Source organism: Macrobrachium nipponense, chromosome 47 (assembly GCF_015104395.2).
Source record: "Macrobrachium nipponense isolate FS-2020 chromosome 47, ASM1510439v2, whole genome shotgun sequence".
Lineage (NCBI taxonomy): Eukaryota > Metazoa > Arthropoda > Malacostraca > Decapoda > Palaemonidae > Macrobrachium > Macrobrachium nipponense.
Window position 1 is genome coordinate 19,291,588 of NC_087222.1, and position 21,228 is coordinate 19,312,815.

Consider the following 21,228-nt stretch of genomic DNA (forward strand, 5'->3'; position numbering starts at 1 on the left):
GATTCACACATCAATTGCGTATAAGTAACAAAGAATTCACACAATGTTTACCAACACCAAAATTAAAAACCTTTTAATTAAACAGTGAAAGTGGGCTAGGAGCAAATACAGAGAAACAAATTAATTAAATAATAATAATAATAATAGAAAAATATATAATAATAATAATAATATAATAATAATAATAATAATAATAATAATAATAATAATAATAATAATAACTAATAATAATAATAATAATAATAATAATAATAGGAGAACTGACACGAAAAATTATTATGGAAGGGAGTGTAAACAAAAGGTAATTAGGCAATAAACAGTTGGGTGGAAGACGACTGGTGGTTAAGAGAAGGTACATTAGAATTTGCGAGGGTTTTGTAATTTCATGATGGAAAAGTATACAAAACCACTTCACTAATAAACAACACTTTATATGCGTCACCTTTAAGCCACTTAAAAAACTGTCACTAGCAATAAATAGATTTGTTATTGTTAATCACTGAAGAAGGAAATTCACCTTCTCCTTCACCACACAACACCATTACAATGCTGGCTTAATCCATCATCAACACACCATTCCATGCCTTTCACAAGATAACTTTGCAACTATTTTCCTGTTTCTTAAACACACCGAGTCATTTTCTATATCTATAAATGTTTTATCAAAAGTTAGCAGACTGGAACACTTTTCTTTTTCTTACCTACATTCTATATTACTCACATGAAAATAATTAAACAAGGAATACCGAGAGAGGAGTCACAGGAGTCTCAACTGTCTGCCTGCTGCGCTTCCTGTTTCGCTTCCTGTTTCGCTAGCAGTATAGCCAGAATGCATAAGAACATTGCCATATGGTACTTTGCTGACCGTAACATTCACTTACCATCAGCCTGTTATTATGTATTCAGTTTCTAATATTACAGGTTCCCTACTGATTATCGTTCCTTATTACATTAGTATTTATCTTCTACTTATTTTGACCTTTATTTTTATTACTAACTGTGTTGCCTAACTAAATTATCTAGCAATAATGCTATGGAAATTATGGCTAGCATATCGTATATTACTGTACACTAGTTGTAGTCGATGGTTGATAATGAATGATAAAGAATACATATACGATATCTTACAGAAAACTATAATAACATCATCGGCACAACGATTTAAAGGAACTTTTCAAGACCCTGTTCTCCATCCATGAAATTAGCAATGGATGCATTTCAGCCTGCTGGTGGTGAGACTCGAGGTCTCTCTCTCTCTCTCTCTTTCTCTCTCTCTCTCTCTCTCTCTCTCTTGCACGACATATATCTTCATAATATCAGCTTCTAACATATTATATAACTACCATACATATTACTTATATATACTCTCAGTTGTAATGGTATTTCACATGCGATTATTTATTATTTGGTTACAAATACAAGTTTATATTTACTTTTATTCTTATGCTTATTAAAGAAAAGAAAAAAGCTTGTTTCCCAATTCGGCCCAAATATCTCAACCACTTGCCCGACAAGTTTATTTTTCACTTATTTGTTATTTATTATTGTCTTATATTAAATAAAAAATTCCTTCCCCGAATATCTCGCCCCCCTCCGAGTAACCTCTCTCTCTCTCTCTCTCTCTCTCTCTCTCTCTTCTCTCTCTCTCTCTCTCTCTCTCTCTCAGAGCATAACTGAAGGTTGCTGGGTCTGTGATTCAAAAACTATCCCGTCATAGGCCATCCACTTGTAAATAATATAGTTAGAGAGAGATAGAGAGAGTAGAGAGAGAGAGAGAGAGAGAGAGAGAGAGAGAGAGAGAGATCGTAAAATCTCAACCCAGGATAAGAAGGTAGGAACTAAACTCCCAAGTCAAAGAAAAAAATAAGATTCAGTTGACGACAACTCTCCCTAGGTATCGTAAGGAGGAACTACCTTTCATAAATGAAGTTAACTTTTAAGGTTTAGCATTTTGTATGATGAAACTCTTATATCCTTGTTGACAACCCCCCCCCCCCCCCCCCTTTCTCTTTTTTTTGGGAGGTCAATGTTAATACGAGTATTATACTTATGAGGAATGTTGTGGAAGATTATGGGAATTAACTAAGGAATATTATGGATATTGAATACTATAATTACTTCAAGCAGCAATGAAACATTATGACATTGGGCGAGGAGAGAGAGAGAGAGAGAGAGAGAGAGAGAGAGAGAGAGAGAGAGAACACCGCCTAAACCACAACCCGGCGGACGCCGGGCGCCGGCCGGCCTGGCCAGTCAGTCAGGTCAGCTAGCAGCAGCAGCTAGGGATGGGCAAGTACCGCTAATTTCGTTACCGGTAAACCGGTAAAAAATTTACTGTTACCGGTATTACCGGTACTTTACTGGTAAAATGTATTTCACTAGCAAGGCGATCGTGAGTGGTATGTTGGACTGTTGCTAAAATGGTACTATTCCCGGCAATGCAAGTTAGGTAAATGGTAAGATGGTGTCGAGTCGTGTTAATGGTGTGTTGTGGTTACTAATGCGTTCCGCGATTCCACCAATTATTTCATTAGTGATAATGGTAATTCAGAGATAGTTATATTAAAAGTTTATGCATAACACTGCATATTATGATGAATTTATTTAAAGCGGATTCAATACACTTACTGTATAAAATTCTATGTTTAGCCTATACACACATATCTAAATATATAATATATATCATATAGATATATTTATACATATATATATATATATATATTGAGAGATAGATATATAATAATAATAATATTCGACTCTGTTCCTCATAAGATATACAGTAGTCTTCCACCAGGCAACTCGTTGAAATTAGTGTAGTACTCTTTATTCTAATGCAGTACAAAAAGTAGGATCGATTGATAAAAAGTAAGCAAAAAAGAAGTAATGAATCTAGTTGCATTTGCCGTATCAGCACAATTAGAAATAGTGTCATACAGATACTATTAGTTTTAAAAGAACTGGTGTTACTTTTTGTTCACTGTACTGTATGTGTGGTGAGTATTATAGTGGTTCAGCAATCAGCACATAGTGAGAGGCATTTTTACTATTTCTTAATTAACAGCAATAACGGTAAATTACCGGTACTGAGATTTTTACCAGTAATGTACCATGAAGCCTGTAACCGGAAAAACCGGTACTTGTACCGGTACTTGCCCATCCCTAGCAGCAGCAGTGTTGCTACTATTTGACGAAAACGGTGTTTACTGTCACGTTCTGTTTATGAAAGGAAGGAAGGAACCAAGAGACCAAGTTGACAAGACGATAATGGTTGTCATCTAATTTTTTGGAATATTTTCCCATGAATCATCAATGGTGTCGTTTCATACAGCCTGGATGGAATAGCTTACTTAGTACGTACTACAATTTGATATGAACCGCTCTTGGCGGCATAAACAGCGCCTATTTCCACCACATTAAGTCGTCGTCTGAGGTGAGTTTAAAAAGGCGGTTACAAAATTCGGTTTCATTCAATACCTTTGTATTTTGTTTATCCAGCTGATTGACGTAAGTGAAAGATATCGATTGATTTTCATCATATTGATAATATGACCCTTTTCCATGCCAGCATGGGGGAAATCTCATAATAGATTAGTTACTTCTATGCCAGGATTGATAGTATCTACTCTATTAATCATGCTAAATTAGCAGAGACAGACATATTTTTTTTTAAAAGCACATTTTGTCTCTGTTTTAAAATTATCGAAAAAATTATCTGAAGTTACGTAACGTTAAGAGAGCGAGGAGGTTAGGAGATTGAGACGAGAGAGAGAGAGAGAGAGAGAGAGAGAGAGAGAGAGAGCGAGAGAAGAGAGAGTAGACATCCCATTGATGAGCGTTTTAACCTCACTGGGGCTGAAGGAATCGTTTGTACATATTTAGAATTCGCGAAATTTTCTCAGAAAAAAAAAGAATAATAGGCCTGAAGCGAAGATCGCCTCTTCCTTTTTTAGGTCGGTTTTTTCTTCTCTTGGAGTCTTTCTTTACTTTTAGTATTTGTTTCGTCAAGTTTCATTTCATACATATGTGGAAGTATCTTAGTACTACCTATTTGTTTCAAATGACATACCTGTGAAGGGTTTTCTCTCTCTCTCTCTCTCTCTCTCTCTCTCTCTCTCTCTCTCTCTCTCTCTCTCTCTATCTCTCTACTCTATGAGGCCATGGGTGCTTGTGCACATAAGAAAGGCTATAAACTAAGAAAATCATAAATTTGTTCATAGGGAAGTAGTTGCTATTTGGTATCTGTATCTGCAAAAACCATTCAAAGGTAAAATAATCTTTGTAGGTAATTTATGAAGAATATTTTAAAATATGAATCCTTAGGTAGTCAATGGAGCCAGCTGGGTTCTCTACTAATATCCACAAAGGACTTGGAACAATATATACTTCACGGCCGATTCATGTCAGTTTAGCCTAGATGCAACAACATTCCAACTCTCTCTCTCTTTCTTACAGCCCAAACACCCTGACTTCTTCAGCCTCCACAAAACAGGATCGTTCCTTTCTTTCAGGGAAGGGGGTGGGAGGGGGGGGAGGGGGAGGGTGGGGGGCGATAAAGAGGGGTGGTGAGCGGCGGAAGGATTTGTCGGTTAGCGAAGGAGGGTGGGAGGAGGTGAGTTTGTCATCAGTTTTGGGGGTCAACGTTCGCGTTTTGGGGGTTGCATGAACGTATGTAGTACTTTCTGCAAAATTCTCTCTCTCTCTCTCTCTCCTCTCCTCTCTCTCTCTCTCTCGCTCCTCTCTCTCTCTCTCTCTCTCTCTCTCTCTCTCTCTCTCTCTTTTTAAATATAAATGTTTTTAGACATTCATGAAGTAAAGGGTTTGCATTGTTAGGTACAGATATATCTTGCAAGACTATATTTGAAAATTTTTTATTTGTACAGAGATTCCTTGCCAACTCTCTCTCTCTCTCTCCTCTCTCTCTCTCTCTCTCTCTCTCTCTCTCTCCGTTCTTTTCTCCGGCCAGGGAGATTCAGAGAATGGCATTGGGTTTGTTGTCTCAGTCTTACACAGAGTATCCTGAAGCTTTTACACGAGGTAATGAAGTGAAGTAGTAGGCAGGAAAAAATCTTTTTGAACTGAATGAGGAATAAGATACAGCGAGGTTGAGCATGACTCGGTGACTGCTGATTACTTCTGCTGCATGTGGTTGAAATAGCGGGATGTAGTTGCTGCCCCTCTCTCTCTCTCTCTTGCTTATCTCTGTTTGAAAATAGTCTTGTGGCGTCTTGGATATATAGTGGAATAGGCCTATATATATATATATATATAGGAATATATATATATACATACCATATAATATTATATATATATATATAGATATATATATATTATATATATAAATATATATAGTTTCAGGAATTCTTTCGGGGCCAAACCGACTTATTATCCTTCAGACTGACAGAACCCAGTCAGCCATTGGGTCTCATATGATTCAAATACCAACGAAATGGCAGTATATGATATCATCCCTGTAGCCTCCTAAGGATTTGCTTGTAAGCCAAATCGATCTTACTTCCAAACCGGATAAAACGCAGCCTATTGTACCGCCAAGGACGAATATGCAATGCAATTGCAGAATATTGATGATTCATACCATGATGCTCCCATAATGGAAGCAGTTATGCCTTAGTCCTAATTATGGAGAATAAAAGGAAAGATTGCCGTCAAAAAATATGAATGAATTCTTTCAGGATGAAATTAATATTAGTTGAGATAGTTATTTTCTAGTGGAAAATGTTCTGCTATAGTCTAATTGTAATAACATATTATATGTGTGTGTGTGTTTGTGTGTGTGGCCTAAGAAAAAGTAGTGAAGAAGGAAGAACTGGAGTGAGATGGTAGTCACGGGGTAATGTTTTGAGTAAAACGCTGACGATGTCATGAGGTCAGCAGCGCAAGAGGCTCAACGTCCAGAGCGAGCAGAGCTGAGCAGAGCAGGCCATAGTCGTGTGATACGTAATTAGTCTATTGTCATTTATATATATTATTTAATAATCATGTTATCCTTATCCAGAAGACGTTAATGTTTCTATCAAGTCCGAACTTGCATCAAGTTCATGTATTTCTGTTAGTGAGTTCGTTTGTGTGTCCGTTAGGTACTGAAGTGTAAGACGTGTTTGTTTGAGTTGTCTCTCTTAACCAACCGGTGATTGCTTGAAAAGCATCACTACATAATGATGTCCTGATAAGGATTGATTTATTTGTAGGTTAATTAATACAGCACAGCCTATTTTTTTCTGAAAAAATATCAGTTTTTTTGTGTTTTCTTCTATAATTATCCAGCCTCGTATTTATTAGGTTAGCTCTTATGTGTATTGAGATGTCTGTATTTTTCACATTATTAAATGATTAATAATCAGAAATATTTTTATTATAGGGCCCTGATGCCCAGATCAAGTGGAAGAAGATGACCATTCTCTCTCTCTCTCTCTCTCTCTCTCTCTCTCTCTCTCTCTCTCTCTCTCTCTGGCATCCCTGCAGCGTTCAAGTTTGCCTCTGTAAGTGTTTCTGTGGCTGCTGTTTTTAACTAACTGTTTCCCTTCATTAGCTATATTAGGGAGTGACTGATGTCTCCATCACTCTTGCCATGGAGGATTGTCTTTTGTTAGGTTTGCTCATTCGTCTGTTGGTTCACTTGGTTTGCTTATGACTTGGAAAATGTGTCGATTTTTGTGGTACTACGACCAGTTGGATTTGGCCTCGTTGTCGCCGTCAAATGGTTGGATGTTGCGAGAGAGGAATGACCCTTTTGAGGAGGGGGCGGGGGCGGGGCGGGGGGGGGACCTTCTGTGAGGTTGTTGGCTTGACCAGAAAGTCTTCTTTGCTGCAGCGTCTCCTTCCTCTTGGTGGACGACAATAAAGTCACAGGAAGAGAAGTCAATATTGGCTGGGGGAAAAAAGTCACAGGAAAGAAAGTCTCACGAATTTATGGTGGGAGGTCATAAAGTCACAGGAACAAAAATTTACGTTGATAGACACGGTCTATGCTTTTACGGTCATCCCCAACGGGCTTGTGGTACTAATACTAAACCCGCCTCTGCAAAGATGGTTACATTTTTTCTGTTTTTTTTTCGAGTGACATTTCACCTGAATTTTTCTTTTTTTTCAATTCGAAGCGATATTGTGTCATACTGATTGGTAGATTTTCCTGGCTCGAGGTTTCATGAAGTGTAAGGAATGTTTTCTGCTGCTGACAGTCTCAATGAAACTGGCATTTAAAGAATAGTGAATCTTGAATAATAGACTTGACACAAACTGGTTGGAACCTGACCTAAATAAACTGTGGACGTAAATTTATAAACTGAGTATATATTCCTTGATTCTGAATCTACCTCTCTAGTGTTTTCCTTGTTACAAAGACCTAACTGGTATCCGAATAAGTCTCTCTCTCTCTCTCTCTCTCTCTCTCTCTCTCTCTCTCTCTCTCTCTCTCTCTCTCTCTCTCTCTCTCTCTCTCTCTCTCCAGGGAGATCATAATATTAGCATGTACTACTACCGTTTTGGTGTGGTAGGCGGTGGCTAATAAGTTGGCCTAACTGAAGATAAGTTGGTCATCATTTTAGGTGTTAAGAATGTGACGTCCATTTCGCTTCATAAATTAGTACAAATGTATGAGGTTTGCGGTTGAATTTATTACGGCATCAGAGTCTGAAAACGTTGTCTCTGTTCACAGAAATGAACTTGTTCATTCACCATGATTATTCTTTGTACTTCATTCATTTCTCATAACAAACCAGATTGGAATATGCATTTAAAATCTTGAAAACGAAAATAAAAGTAAGTCTCTCTCTCTTTTTTTTGAATTGTGGATTTGCTCACCGAGTGTTAGTTTTATTCATTGTGAATTATGAAAACTGACCATTTTTTGAGCATCTACTTCAGTACCGTTCTCGCATTGGACAATGTAGACCAGAGAAGGAGAACTGCTTATGGTGAATTGGTCTAGGCCTAGAGTAATTTTTTATGGTCTATTTTAATTATCTGGTGGCTCTTACCCGATTATATCCTTTTCCTCAACGAGAAGAACAAGCTTTTGAATGGTTGATGGAGCTCTGAGGTTTGTGTGTTTAAGACTACACTTCTTACAAAACCAGTTCTGTCCTTTTCAGTGGTGATAACACGACCCATCATCCAGTTGCTCCTTGACTGATTATCATCTTTTACAAGGACAATATCACCAACCTGAAGGTGCCGCTTTCCCTTGTTCCATTTCTGTCTTTCTCGTATTGTTGATAAATATTTTCTTCACATCTATTGCACAATAAGTTAGCCAAGAATTGATCATAGCGCCACCTCTGTCTCAGACACATATCTCCTTTCTGAAAAACACCAGGTGGTGGCATCACAACACTTGATTTCTGTGTGAGAAGCTGTGCTGGACTGAGTGGCTGTAAGTCATCTGGGCTATCACTGGCTGAGGTCAAAGGACGGTCATTCACTATAGCCTCAACTTCTGTGAGAAGAGTTTTGGTAACTCTCATCATCCAGTCGTCCAGCATGTTCTTTGAAGAGAGGAGTCAAGACCTTTCTCACAGTTCTAATTTGACGTTCCCACACACCTCCCATATGACTATCTTCAGGGGGATTGAAGGTCCAGCTGATGCTTTCTTTTGAGAGGAAAGACCTGATCCTCATTTATCTCTTGCAGTGACTTCCTCAACTCCTCAGCTCCATGAAAACTTGTCCCATTGCTCTGGTAGACAAACAAGTAAATAATACACTGTACCTCTTCCTGGTTTGCTTTCCTTCTTTGACTTCCTGTGGCCTAAAGAAGTCAACACCTGTGTGTGTGAATGGAACAGCTGGAATTACTCTTTCCAATGGTAAATCAACCACATCTTTGTAGAACCTGGCGGACACTTGCATTGGTGCGGATAATCCAGTAAATATCTCTTTAAGCTTTGCCATCACCATGGTTGCGTCCAGCATGAGCTAATTTTTCATGTATGCAATGAATTATCAAAGTGGTGATATGACTCAGTCTAGGTAATATCATTGGATGCTTCTCATCAGCTGAAATTTCTGCTTTGGAGAGCAGTCCATTAACGCGAAGAAGCTTGTCTTGAGGATCAATGAAAGGATCTAGTTTATAAATACTACTGCTGCTACAAAGTCCTCGGCCCCTTGACCCTTTGCTCTTTTGCAAGTGTCAGTTCCTCACTAAAAGCTTTCTTCTGGATATATCTGCTAACTGCTTTTGTAGCAGGATCTAATTCATCTGCTGTAATTGAACCATTAAGTCTAGTTTGTTTCTCAGATTTAAGGGTGAAAAAAAGAAAAAAAATGGTGATACACAGCAACCGCCTCCTCAAAACCGATGCCATGAAAAATAATACTTAAGAAACTTATCAACAGCATTTCCCTCCCTCATCTTCTGGATGCACTGTAAAAGTTTTAGATCCTTCCAATTCAACATCATCTTAGGGCACGTCATTTTTTCACACAGCTCCTCTGGTCCTCTAAGAAAATATGGGCCATCAAACCAAATGTCACTGTTCAGCATTTGCTGACTTGTGAAAGCTCTTGATGAAATTTCAGCAGGATTCTCTTTACTCTGAACATATCTCCACTGTTCATTTTTAGATAAATCCTTAATTACTATCACTCTATTTGCAACAAAGATAGGGAAGCCTTGTTTTACTATCACTAAAAATATAGTGAAGAACTGTTGTAGAATCTGTGTGATAGGATGTCTGGACCAATGCAATCTGCAGCTCTTTCAAAGTGTGTTGTGCTAGATTTATGGACACCACTGCAGCAGTCAATTCCAGTCGGGGTATGTTTGTTGCCTTTACAGGACACACTCTAGACTCTCCCATAAGCAGAGCAGTAGAAACCTCCACCCACTGCTATCAGAAAGTCTTATGTATGCTGCAGCACCATAGCCTTCAATAGTAGCAATCTGAAAAACATGTGCAGCTATGTGGAAGTTAGTCTACCAAATTCTTTTGGTTTGACACATCTTGGAATCTTTAAGTTACTTAGGCTTGGTAAACCATCAAGTCACCTTCTCCAGGGGGCTTCTGGTATTCTTTGGAAATAACATCCTCCCATCCCGAGGTGTTATCCTGACAAACTTCTCGAAGAATTTTCTTAGCTGGCAAAAGAAAAGGAGCTACAAACCCAAGGGGATCATACTGTTGACAAAATGCCTCTCCTTGTAAGTGGTTTTGGGTCCATGCTTGCGGAGAAAGTAAAGTAGTCATTTTCAATATTCCACTGAAAACCAGAGCTCTTTCTGCATGAAGTTCATCATAGCCAAGATCACATGTTTGAAGATCTTTTGAACGGTCCTCTTGCGTGATTGATTTCAAACACTAGCTTGCTGTTACTCACAAACTTTGTCAGCCGAAAACCTTTCCTTCAACGCTTCTGTAACATCTTTCACAAGTCTAAATGCCTGCTCTTCTGAAGGTTCTGTCTTTAAATAATCATCCACATGAAAATTAGTCTTAATGGTGCATTCTATATCTGGACCATACTTTTCCTTTGCATGGTCAGCTGCTGCCCTCAAAGTGTAATTCACTTTCAAGTTCACCATCAGGCCAACATAAGAAACTTAGATATTTGTATTGGACATTTGGTACCGGATCTTGGTAAAACATAGATTCTATGTCACCCGTCAAGGCCACCCTTTCTAGACAATATCTGATGAGAACTCCAACCAGGTAATTAGTCATATCAGGACTTGCATCAACTTGTCATTAAGGGAACTACCCTGGTATTTAGCACTACAGTCAAAGACTACCCTAATCTTATTTTTTGGTTGTTGTTGGGGGGGGGGGGGGGTGATAGTAGACACCATCATGAGGTAGATAACATGCAGGCTGTTCATTATGCAACCAATCCTCTGGAACCTTATAAGCATATCTTTTCAACACCAATTTCTCAACAAATTCCACATAATCTTCATGGGACTTTGGGTTTAGTTTCATTTTTCTTCTTTGCCATTGTGCTTGTTTCACTGCCTGTTCTCTATTGTTTACCAAGTTAACTTTATTAGTTCTAAATGGTAGGGGAAGAAAGCTGGTAGTGTCCATTAATAAACTGAATGTTTTCTGCCACTTCTTTGAGGAACTGTTGATCTTCTTGTGACAGACCTTTCTCATTAGGAACTCGACCAACATCTTTCTCACTAAAGTCTCTTTCAAACATATTTCAAACATATGGGTCACAGCTGCAGGATGATTACACTCATTTACCATTTCATCTTCCTGAAGACAGACAAGGTGACATGAAATACTGTTCTTCTTTGAGGAGTATTTAAAATGTAGAGGGCCACTAACAGTCCATCCATGGTGGTAAGGAGCTGCAAAGGAATCTTCACCCTTGGCTGGAAGCACCTATAATGGTTGCAGTACTGCCAATCAAAAAACCAATCTCCAGATCCTTTCTATAATCAGGAATCAGATCAGCAACATTCCTCAGACCGGCTACCTTTTTGAGCAATTCTGGTTCTAGTAGCTGTTAATGACTCACTGGTTGGAATATCTTTGATGAGCGAAGGTTTTTGGAAAGATCAGTAGTGTTGTTTCCTTCCATATCTGTAACACACAAAGTATTCACAATACTTACCCCATGCATGGTTTGGAGCTTTAAACATGTCTCTGTTCCAGATGCACCCATTTGCTCTTGTAAACTCTCTGTGATGGAACAATCAGTGCTGCCATTATTAAAAAAGGCATAAGTGTAAAAACTACTTTGTTCCTTTCTGATATACTTTTACTGGGAAAATAGCTTGTAATATTGTATTTACTTCACTGACATGATTAGTAGTACATGTGCTAACAATAATTTCACTTGCAACTTTGCTAGATGAGCTATCATTCTCTTTATGTAGCTTGAATCCTTCGATATGCAATGATGTGAAATGCCTCTTTTACAGAATGTCTTACATTGCTTCTTTTCATACATCCTTTAGAAGTATGGTGAGAACGAAAGCGTACAATGCATAACCTTCTCTCCTTAAGGAAATCTATTTCTTATTCAGAAGACTTCTTAGCAAAATTCCAACATTCATCAAGATCATGGTTTTTCTTCCCCATTGGACATTTCTCTTTCTCAGACACTATTGATGTCTTTCTATTTTCTTGATTCAGTTCTGCTTGGGTAGCAAAGCTTGAACTTTTGTTCTTTTGTTAACGGCATTTGAGCTTGAAGCCGATGACCCTTACACTCTGCCTCCAAAGGGGCCTGCTGACCTAAGCCTACCTGCGGTGTACCACACTGCAGAAAATGCCTCCCAAACAGCAAAATCACTCTCAGAAATAATTGGAAAAACTCTGAAAAAATCAAGGAGACAAATGATAAATTCTCAAGAATCTGGTACGTGATCAAAGACTACAGGAATCCCTAGACAGTCTTAAAACTGTGGAAACAAATAATCTCGCACAGATCTGGGATGCAATCAAAGGAGTGCAGGAATCGATAGACAATAACCACCAGACTCCTTTGGATGCGGCATCCAGTTTTTCCTCGCCTCCCAGCAACACGGAAGTGCCCCCATCACCTTTAGACCGTTCTGAAGGGACTGTTGGTCTCCCAAATTCTTCTCCCTCCCCATTGATTCCGTTGGAAGATAGATCTCCGGTGATGATTACCAACCCTCGTGATTCTCCCCACCCTATCTCTCCCCCCAACCCCCGATTGTGGATGCAGAAGAGAGTGACCATGAGGGATCTGGCGGCTGGCAGATACAAATAAGCAGAAAGAAGAGAAGAACCTCTCGTTTGGCTGCTGGACCAGAGCCTAACATTCGTGTTTCACCTTGCCCCCTACACCTGAGAAGAGGATGTCGCGTAGTTAATTCACAATCTGCACTCATCGGTGATGCTAGACACCATAATGGAGAGAGTCAAGTTTCTCACTGGTTCTGACCCACTCATCTCTCACGAACTCCCATGCAAAAGTAAACATAAAGTGGCTTACAGGATTAGCTTCCTATTTCAACACCTCGACGTTCTTAAAGGCGAGAATTTCGGTCCTAATATATCAGTTTCAAGATATAACCTGATCCGGGACCAACTTCCCCCCAGCCCCTGCCCCACAGGGGAACTTACTGACATCCCAAACAGGGTCGTTTCCACCACAAGTGCCAGCCAACAGCCCACGGCAAGTGTCTGCCAACTTCCCCTGGCTAACCCCCCATCCACCGAAATGATCAACACATTCGTCTCCCATCTTCGTGAGTAGCCATGGATACATTAAACATAATCTCTTGGAATTTTTTTGTCCTCAAGTGGAACATTCCTCTCCTAAACATGTTCTGGAAAACTTCAAAGGCATCATTGCATTGCAAGAAACGCTCCTCTGGCCACATGACCTTGTCATCTGTGATTTAGTACATGAAGACTTCAGAACCTTCTTGACTTCATCGATGCAAGTTACAGATCAAATCGTAGCCGGTCGCCTGAAAGGGGCCTTTCTTTCCTGTGGCACAAATCGTTAGACAATATGGTAAAGGTGATGACCTACAGCAGTGACAGATTGCTGGGGCTTCAAGTGACAGTAGGGAACTCTAAAATCCTAATAATTAATGTTTGTATGCCCTGGGAAAATAGCAATAATTTTTATCATTACTGCATGATCCTAGGGGAGTTACACAGTATTATCCACGATTCTCCTGCTGATCATATTTGTATAATCAGGGACCTTAATTCTCGCCCCAAAAACAATTTTATAATGAACTTACTCGCTTCTGTCAAAATCATGCTCCTCCCTCCTCTTATTCATATGTACATAATAGAGTGGACGCAATTACAACCTCCTGGCTGGACCATTGCATCACATCTCCACAACTTCATGATTCTATTATGACCTGCAATATTCGCTACAATCTTGCAACGGGCTATGATCAGATCCCATTACAGGTGTCATTCAGTACCTCTCCCTCCCTACCATGAACCCCTTAACTGGCCACCCACCAGTGGTAAACTGGGATTTTAAAAACCAACAGAAAACCATATACTTTAGGGTGACCACGGAAACAAGTTTGCGGTAAATAGTTCAACCAGCAGACACCTTACTTTGTACTAACACAAATTGTAGAAATGACCACCATAGGAGGGATCTGAATGAATTCTATTCTAACATAATCTCCGCTATGCTTGCTTCGGGCAGGGCTGCCTATAGATTTTGTCAAGGTAATTCTCGTAATATACCTGGGTGGAATGACTTGGTTAAAGATTTGTATACATACGCAAGAGATATGTTTTTACTGTGGAGGCAAAATGGTAGCCCAAGGAAGGACACCTGCATTACTAATGAGACAGGTGAGAGCGCAGTTCAAACTTGCTCTTAAGCACTGCAGATTAAAGGAAAAACAGCTAAGAGCTGATGCAATGTCTAGAAACTTAGAATCTGGTGATTATCTTCGTCTTTGAAAAGATATCCAGTCCTTAAATCCCAAAACTAAAAAGCTATCATCACAGCGAGTAGGGGAAGCAGTCAGAGATGAGGCTATCGCAAGTATGAGATGACTTCAACAATATCCTGAATAGCATATATGATCAAGATACCCGAAGGGATGTAGATAATCTCCTTACTGACAACATTCATTTCATTTTGCAGACTGTATTACGCCAGGTAACATCAGCAATGCCATAAACAGCTTACCTAATAATAAATGGTCTGGCTGTGATGGTCTTCCCACAGAGGTTTTCAAATTCTGTCATCCAATAATTTACATTTTGCTAGCTGCCATATTCAATGTGTGCATAATTCACCAGTTTCCTCCAGACTCCCTACTCGTAGTTCACTTGATACCATTATTCAAAAACAAGCTAAAGGATGCAACTACCGGCCAATTGCAATCACAATGATCGCATCGAAGATACTGAGTCAGTTCTTCTAGTGAGGCTTCTCCCTTTTCTACACACAACTGAAAATCAGTTCGGGTTTAAAGCAAACCACGCAACTGACACCGCATCTACATATTGAAAGAATTGCTAAACTACTACCTATCATCAGCCTCTCCTGTTTTCCTTTGTTTTGTGGATGTGAGAAAAGCATTTGACAGAGTAAACTACCTGAAGCTCCTCCTGAAGTTGCATAAAGGAGGCACACCCCTTTATCTAGTTGGCATTTTACTTTGCTGGTTCTCCACACAGCAATTCTGTGTCAAATGGGGTAACATATTATCGTACACCTTTGGCTCCCTAAAAGTGCTTTGGCAAGGGGGCATTCTCTCTCCATACTTTATTAATACATACACAGCTGCCTTGAATGTCAAACTGAACTCACTCCCAATCGGATGCACTGTCAATGAAACAACTATAAACAACCTCTGTTACGCCGATGATATGGGTTTGGTTTCTCCATCAGTGCAAGGTCTCCAACGACTCATCAACACTTGCCACCAATACGCAGAGGAATTTGATATACTTTACAACGAAACCAAGACCCAGTGCATGCTGCTGCTCCCGAGATCACTTAAGCATATTGCAGAACCACAAATTTTCCTTGGAAACCATCGGCTGGAATTTTTGCATGAATTTCCGTATTTAGGTCACATTATCACCGACGACCTAAAAGATACGGCAGACATTGAACAGAGGTGTCGTAAACTATGTGCGACTGGCAACATGATTGCAAGGAGGTTTGCCTTCTGTCACTGAGACGTGAAACTGCTGCTCTTCTGCTCGTACTGCTACAGTATCTATGGGTGTTCCCTCTGGACGAACTATACCTGAGAGACCATGAGACGTATCACTGTTGTGCACAATGACATTTTGAGACGCCTCACAAATACTCCGCCACACAGATGTTCATAGAAAACCACGTAGACAATTTAAAAATCATTGTAAGGCGAACAATGTCCAGTCTGGTAACTCGACTGAGAAACAGCAGCAACTCGCTCATACAAAGCATCCTAAGGAGTGAAGCAAGAAGAAGATCTAAATTGTGGGAAAGATGGGAAAATGAGGCCTTTGTCCCCTAAAGGACTTAATCTCTGTATTGGCAAGATGTCATCTACAGATTCTTTCATAATTCTTATAATATATTGCGATATTTTACTTTTTCATTATTACTGTGAATACTATCAAGTTAAAGTTTTTCTACATTCAATTTTTGTATTTAGCCCTCTGGACCTGAATACTGTAACCACCTAAAGTCTCTAGTTGAAATTTAAGTCACATAATCTGTGCACTAACTGTTATAACTCTCAATACATTTTTTCTCTCACCAATATCATTACTGTTATTACCAGTATTATGATTACTATCTTTTATGCTACCTCAGCTATTTTGTGGATAAGTGCCAATTATTCATTTTTTATCATGTTGTCTTATGTATCTAGATTGTGTAATTTACTGTCTGTATTTTGTATATTCCATGTATATGGCTCTGAGCTGAAATAAAGGATATTATTATTATTATTATTATTATTATTATTATTATTATTATTATTATTATTATTATTATTATTATTATTATTATTATTATTATTATTATTATTATTATTATTATTATTTTCAGGCTTTGAATAATTATTTTGAAGAGCAAACTTGCTGAATGTTGGGTCGTTTGCTGCCTTTGCCTTTTTATGAACAAATTAAACCAAATCTGCAAAACCAACTCCTCCCTTTTCTTCCCTCAAATGTCCAGCCAGGCTACACCACTTGTTCCGAAGGTATGTAGGAAGTTTTTTAACAACTGCTTGAAGGTTAGGAAGATGATTTAGTACTTACATATGTGACAAGTTGGTTACTGCATGTCTGCATTTAATAAGGAATAAAGGAAATGTATACAAGCAATGAGGATCTTTGTGTTTCAATGCAGACCTAGAAATAAGTTTGTTATATATGCCATTGACACCTGTAGAGATCACCATGCTCTTAACAAGTTGCTGATCCAAGTAGTACAGTTTGTCAGCAACACCCAAAGCATTTAGGGCAATTCTGGCATCAATAGGATCACCTTTAAATTTTGGTACTTCTATGCTTGGAAGCAACATTGCTGCAGTCATGTGCTGCTGTGTCTTCAGGAGCATTTCTTGTTGGTACTGTGGTTGCATATCAAGATTTGACTTAGGGTAGAACTACAGGGAACGCTCGCTTTCAACTGAGGAGTATCTGCTTTTGTATCTAAAGGTTGTGGTTAGATCGGCTCTATATTTGGATTCAACTGGGAAGGAGTATCTTTTGGCATGATATCCAAGATTTTGTCAGCTTCAGCATAAACTCTTTCTCTTGCTTGAGACATTGCAATTTTTTTTCTAATTCTAATTGCTTTCTTTTTTCTAAGTCTAAGTTCTTGCTCTTCCTTCTCCTGCTTAAGTCTGAGTTCTTGCTCTTCCATCACTTTTGTTTTTTCTCTCATAGCCTGCTGAACTATCAACCCTGCCAGTCTAGCTTTCTCTTTGAGGAGAGCAGATCTTACACTGGTTTCTGCTGGACTGGTCCTACTAGTGGATGAGGAACAAAGACTTTTTCTATCAAGGTCTGCAGTCAATTGCAATTCACTTTCCTTGACGACCCAGTTATTCAAATCTCGTAATGAAACAATCAATAGATACTTCGCTAAATTCCTGCATTACTTGACACTGTGTGAATATTTAGAGCAGAATGATGACTATTAGTACTGTCTGGATGAATTGATGTCCGTTGTGAACAATTTTGAAGGAACTAGTACTGTATATATTGTAAGAAACACCTTAAAAGGAAACTCGAAGAATATTGTGGTCATCAGAAAACTATAACTGATATCAGTGGAAAGAATGGAGTTGTCTGTTTCAGTCACTGCGTAAAGGCATTCTCTCAGATGAGTGGTATATATTATACATGCACAGAGGAAAAACAGTCCTGCTGGCGAGGTTCAACTAATGATTTCAACAATCGCTGAGATCATTCGAAATGATATTTGTTCGCACCCTCATGAGTGTCATTTGTTTCCCTCTGCAGAGCGAGTCATTACTTATGAACATATCTTATTAACAAATGAAAGGCCAAGAATAGCAAATGCAAGAGACCATCATAAGAGTTTTGTGTAATATTTTTACTTTCATTGTTCGTTATATCCAGTAGACCAGGCAGTAACATCATATTATATCCTCACGTCTCTTCAATGTATTTACTATTGCTAATATGATTTATAATGCGTCTCCAACACAGTCATAAAACTGGACAACTGAAAGTGCAAATCTGTCAGCTGTGTGCAAGGTATAGGGCTTCAATCACTGGAGTAGCGATCTCCCTGCCGAGAGTGACTTCGGGAGGCCATATTGAAAGGTCTTGGTCCAGCTCTTAGTACTTTATCTTATTAATATTATTCAACATTCTGATTATTATTATTATTATTATTATTACAATTAGTTTATTATTATCATTAATATTATTGTTATTATTATTAATTATTATTAACATTATTATTATTATTATTATTATTATTATTATTATTATTATTATTATTATTATTATTATTATTATTATTATTATTATTATTATTATTATTATTTGACCCAATTTCACAGAGAAAAATTACCTTACATAAACAGGCCTAAGCACTCCAACCATTGTGGTCAAGGCCTAAGCATCTGCTCTTTGATCTAAGTTGTGTCAAGCATAAATGGTTTCTGTGTAAATTACAGGACTTTTTTTGCATACAGTAGCAAAGCACTAACTAAGCAGTGCACTTACACTCAGTAAGGACTCACACTTACATACATTCACTATATACACATACACACATTTAACATACACTCACACTCAATAATACTAAACACTGAATATCCAACACTCACTAGGCACTCACTATACACTAAATGCTCACTAAACACTTAAAACACTAAGTTCACTCAAATACTCATTACACCCCAAACACTCGGTAAACATTCACTAAACACTCACTTAATCCTAAACATTATTTAAACATTAAACACTCACTAAACCCTAAGCACTCATTAACTACTAAATGCTTACCAAACCCTAAATACTTATTAAATACTAAACAGTGAATGAACATCCACTCATTAAAAACCAATAAATACTTACACACTAACATTTGCTAAACACTAACATTCACAAGACATTCACTAAACACTCACTGAATACTTACTAAACATTCACACCACAAACACACAACTTACAAACAATACACAAAACTTTAACTGAACCTAAACACTCACTAAACATACACCGAATGCTTGCACTAAACATTCACTAAACCTAAACACTCAATGAATATTTATAAACTAAATACTAAACACTAACAGTCACGTAAGACATTCGCTAAAACCCTAAAGACAAAACATTCACTAAACCCTAATACTCAGTATACATTCACTGAAAACTGACACATTAAACAGTCACTAAACCTAACAATTCGCTAAACACTTACTTGTTAAGCATTAACGATAAAAAAAATTCACAATTGCACTAATTTTTCATTTCTCTTTGTTTTCTTTACATTAATGCAAGGTGATTATTTTTTTGGGTCTAGTTTGCTCTTATATTTATTCATAGTCTTCTTGAGAGAATGGAAATGTTCGAAATAACTTAGTGTGTGGAGAAATTGTTTAAAAGATAAGAGATCCTGTGTGTCCTTCCTCAGCCAGGTGTATGATATCTGATGAGTTTTACACAAGCCCCCCAAAAAAAATCGACTATAGTAACAATATTCATTCCTAAAACTGTTATACAAAAATGTATCCGTGATTTCATTAGTATGAAAGTCAGTTGAAACCAAAAGAAGGTACTCCAGCCATTAATATGATCTGTACTCTGACCATAGCATAAGTATTTAATATGTATTACTATCTATTTAATGGCTGCGTATTACTCCATTTAAGAAATGTTATGTACATAGACATTTTGCAGCAATAACTCCTATAACTTACATGCTACTTTACAGTGCCAGTCTTCCAGCCACCGCTACATTAATATTCATCTCGTAAACAAAGCTATAGCGAGTACTATAATTGAAGGCAGTTGCTTGCTTGACAAAATAATAATATGACCGAATTATTATGGGCCTACAGATGACTGTTATTTACATGAAACAAATAAATAATATTTGTATTAAATAAATTACAAAGGATATATAAACGATAAAAATATTTAAAATATATCATGAGAAACTGTATAATACAAAATACAAGGTCAATAGTATCCTACTATACTAGTCTAGACAAATTATCAGGGCTTGCCCTTCCCACTGCCCACCTGTTAGGGTGTGTCTGTCATGGGGAAACCACCCACTAAAATATCTGGCATTACCATCACAGCATTCTAGGATATGCAGCGCTATTGTAGTGTAAATTTCACTTGGTATCTCCAATGTTGGATGTAGATCCTGTGTTCCCCTCCCCCTCCCCACTCATTGTGGGGTGTCTGTCATGGGGGAAACCACCCACTAAAATGTCTGGCATTACCATCACAGAATTCTAGGATATGAAGTATTATTGCAGCACAAATTTTACTTGGTGTCTCCAATGTTGTACGCAGATCCTGTCTCCCCCTCCCTCTTCCCCTCCCCTTCCCCTTCCCCACTCGTTGGGGGGTGTCTGTCAGGGGGAAACCACCCAATAAAATGTCTAGCATTACCATCACAAATTTCTAGGATATGAAGTGCTGTTGTAGTACAAAATTTCTTTTGTAAAAATTACATTTTTATAATAAAATTAGATTTTTCACATACCAAGTAATTACATGATTATAACCCACCCTTCCCTCCTCCCCACAGCAAGAGTCTGGCACTCAGACTCGCATATCAGCAAGATCAGAGAGGCAATGCAGTTATTCCTGTCTCAATAGGAAGAACCACCTCAGCAGTGCCAAGTCATTCTGGGTCACCTGTCATCCTTGCTGAAGCTGGCCCCTCGTGAGTAGCTTCACCTTCGTTCTGTTCAGTGGAGAATGAAGGAGTTTTGGTCTCCGTAAGGGAGTCCCCATTCTTCCAGATGCCTTTCTCAGGGGTATTACTGTACAACTGTACAGTATTGGCATAGGTCAACAAGCAGAGGAATTGTTTTCCCTTCAGCTCCACACGTTGGCGATGCAGGTTCATGAGTGGGCAGTAGCACGATCAGGGAACTGGAACATAGTGGCAGACAAACTCAGTCACCAGGGTCAGGCGACAGAGACAAAGTGGTCCCTACACCATAGACATTTCAGAAAGATTGTTTAATATTTTCGGGCTTACTAACTATAGACCTCTTTTCAACCTTGCACAACAGAAAGCTCTTGGCATTTTGTTCTGTTGTGCCATACCCATGGACTGCAATAGAAGACA

At 38.4% G+C, this 21,228-nt stretch overlaps 1 protein-coding gene across 4 annotated transcripts in view; it reads left to right on the forward strand.

Annotated features, from left to right (window-relative positions):
* LOC135204743 (zinc finger protein OZF-like) overlaps positions 1-21,228 on the forward strand; it is a 535,786-nt gene that overhangs the window by 221,934 nt on the left and 292,624 nt on the right. Inside the window, exons 1-2 of one of the 4 annotated variants that reach the window (XM_064234903.1) lie at positions 2,976-3,430; positions 16,477-16,630. The gene's annotated coding sequence lies outside the window, so the exon portion shown is untranslated. Of the gene's footprint in view, positions 1-2,975; positions 3,431-6,447; positions 6,498-16,476; positions 16,631-21,228 lie in introns of those variants that run through there. The other 3 variants (XM_064234906.1, XR_010312322.1, XM_064234904.1) reach the window with 3 other exon arrangements.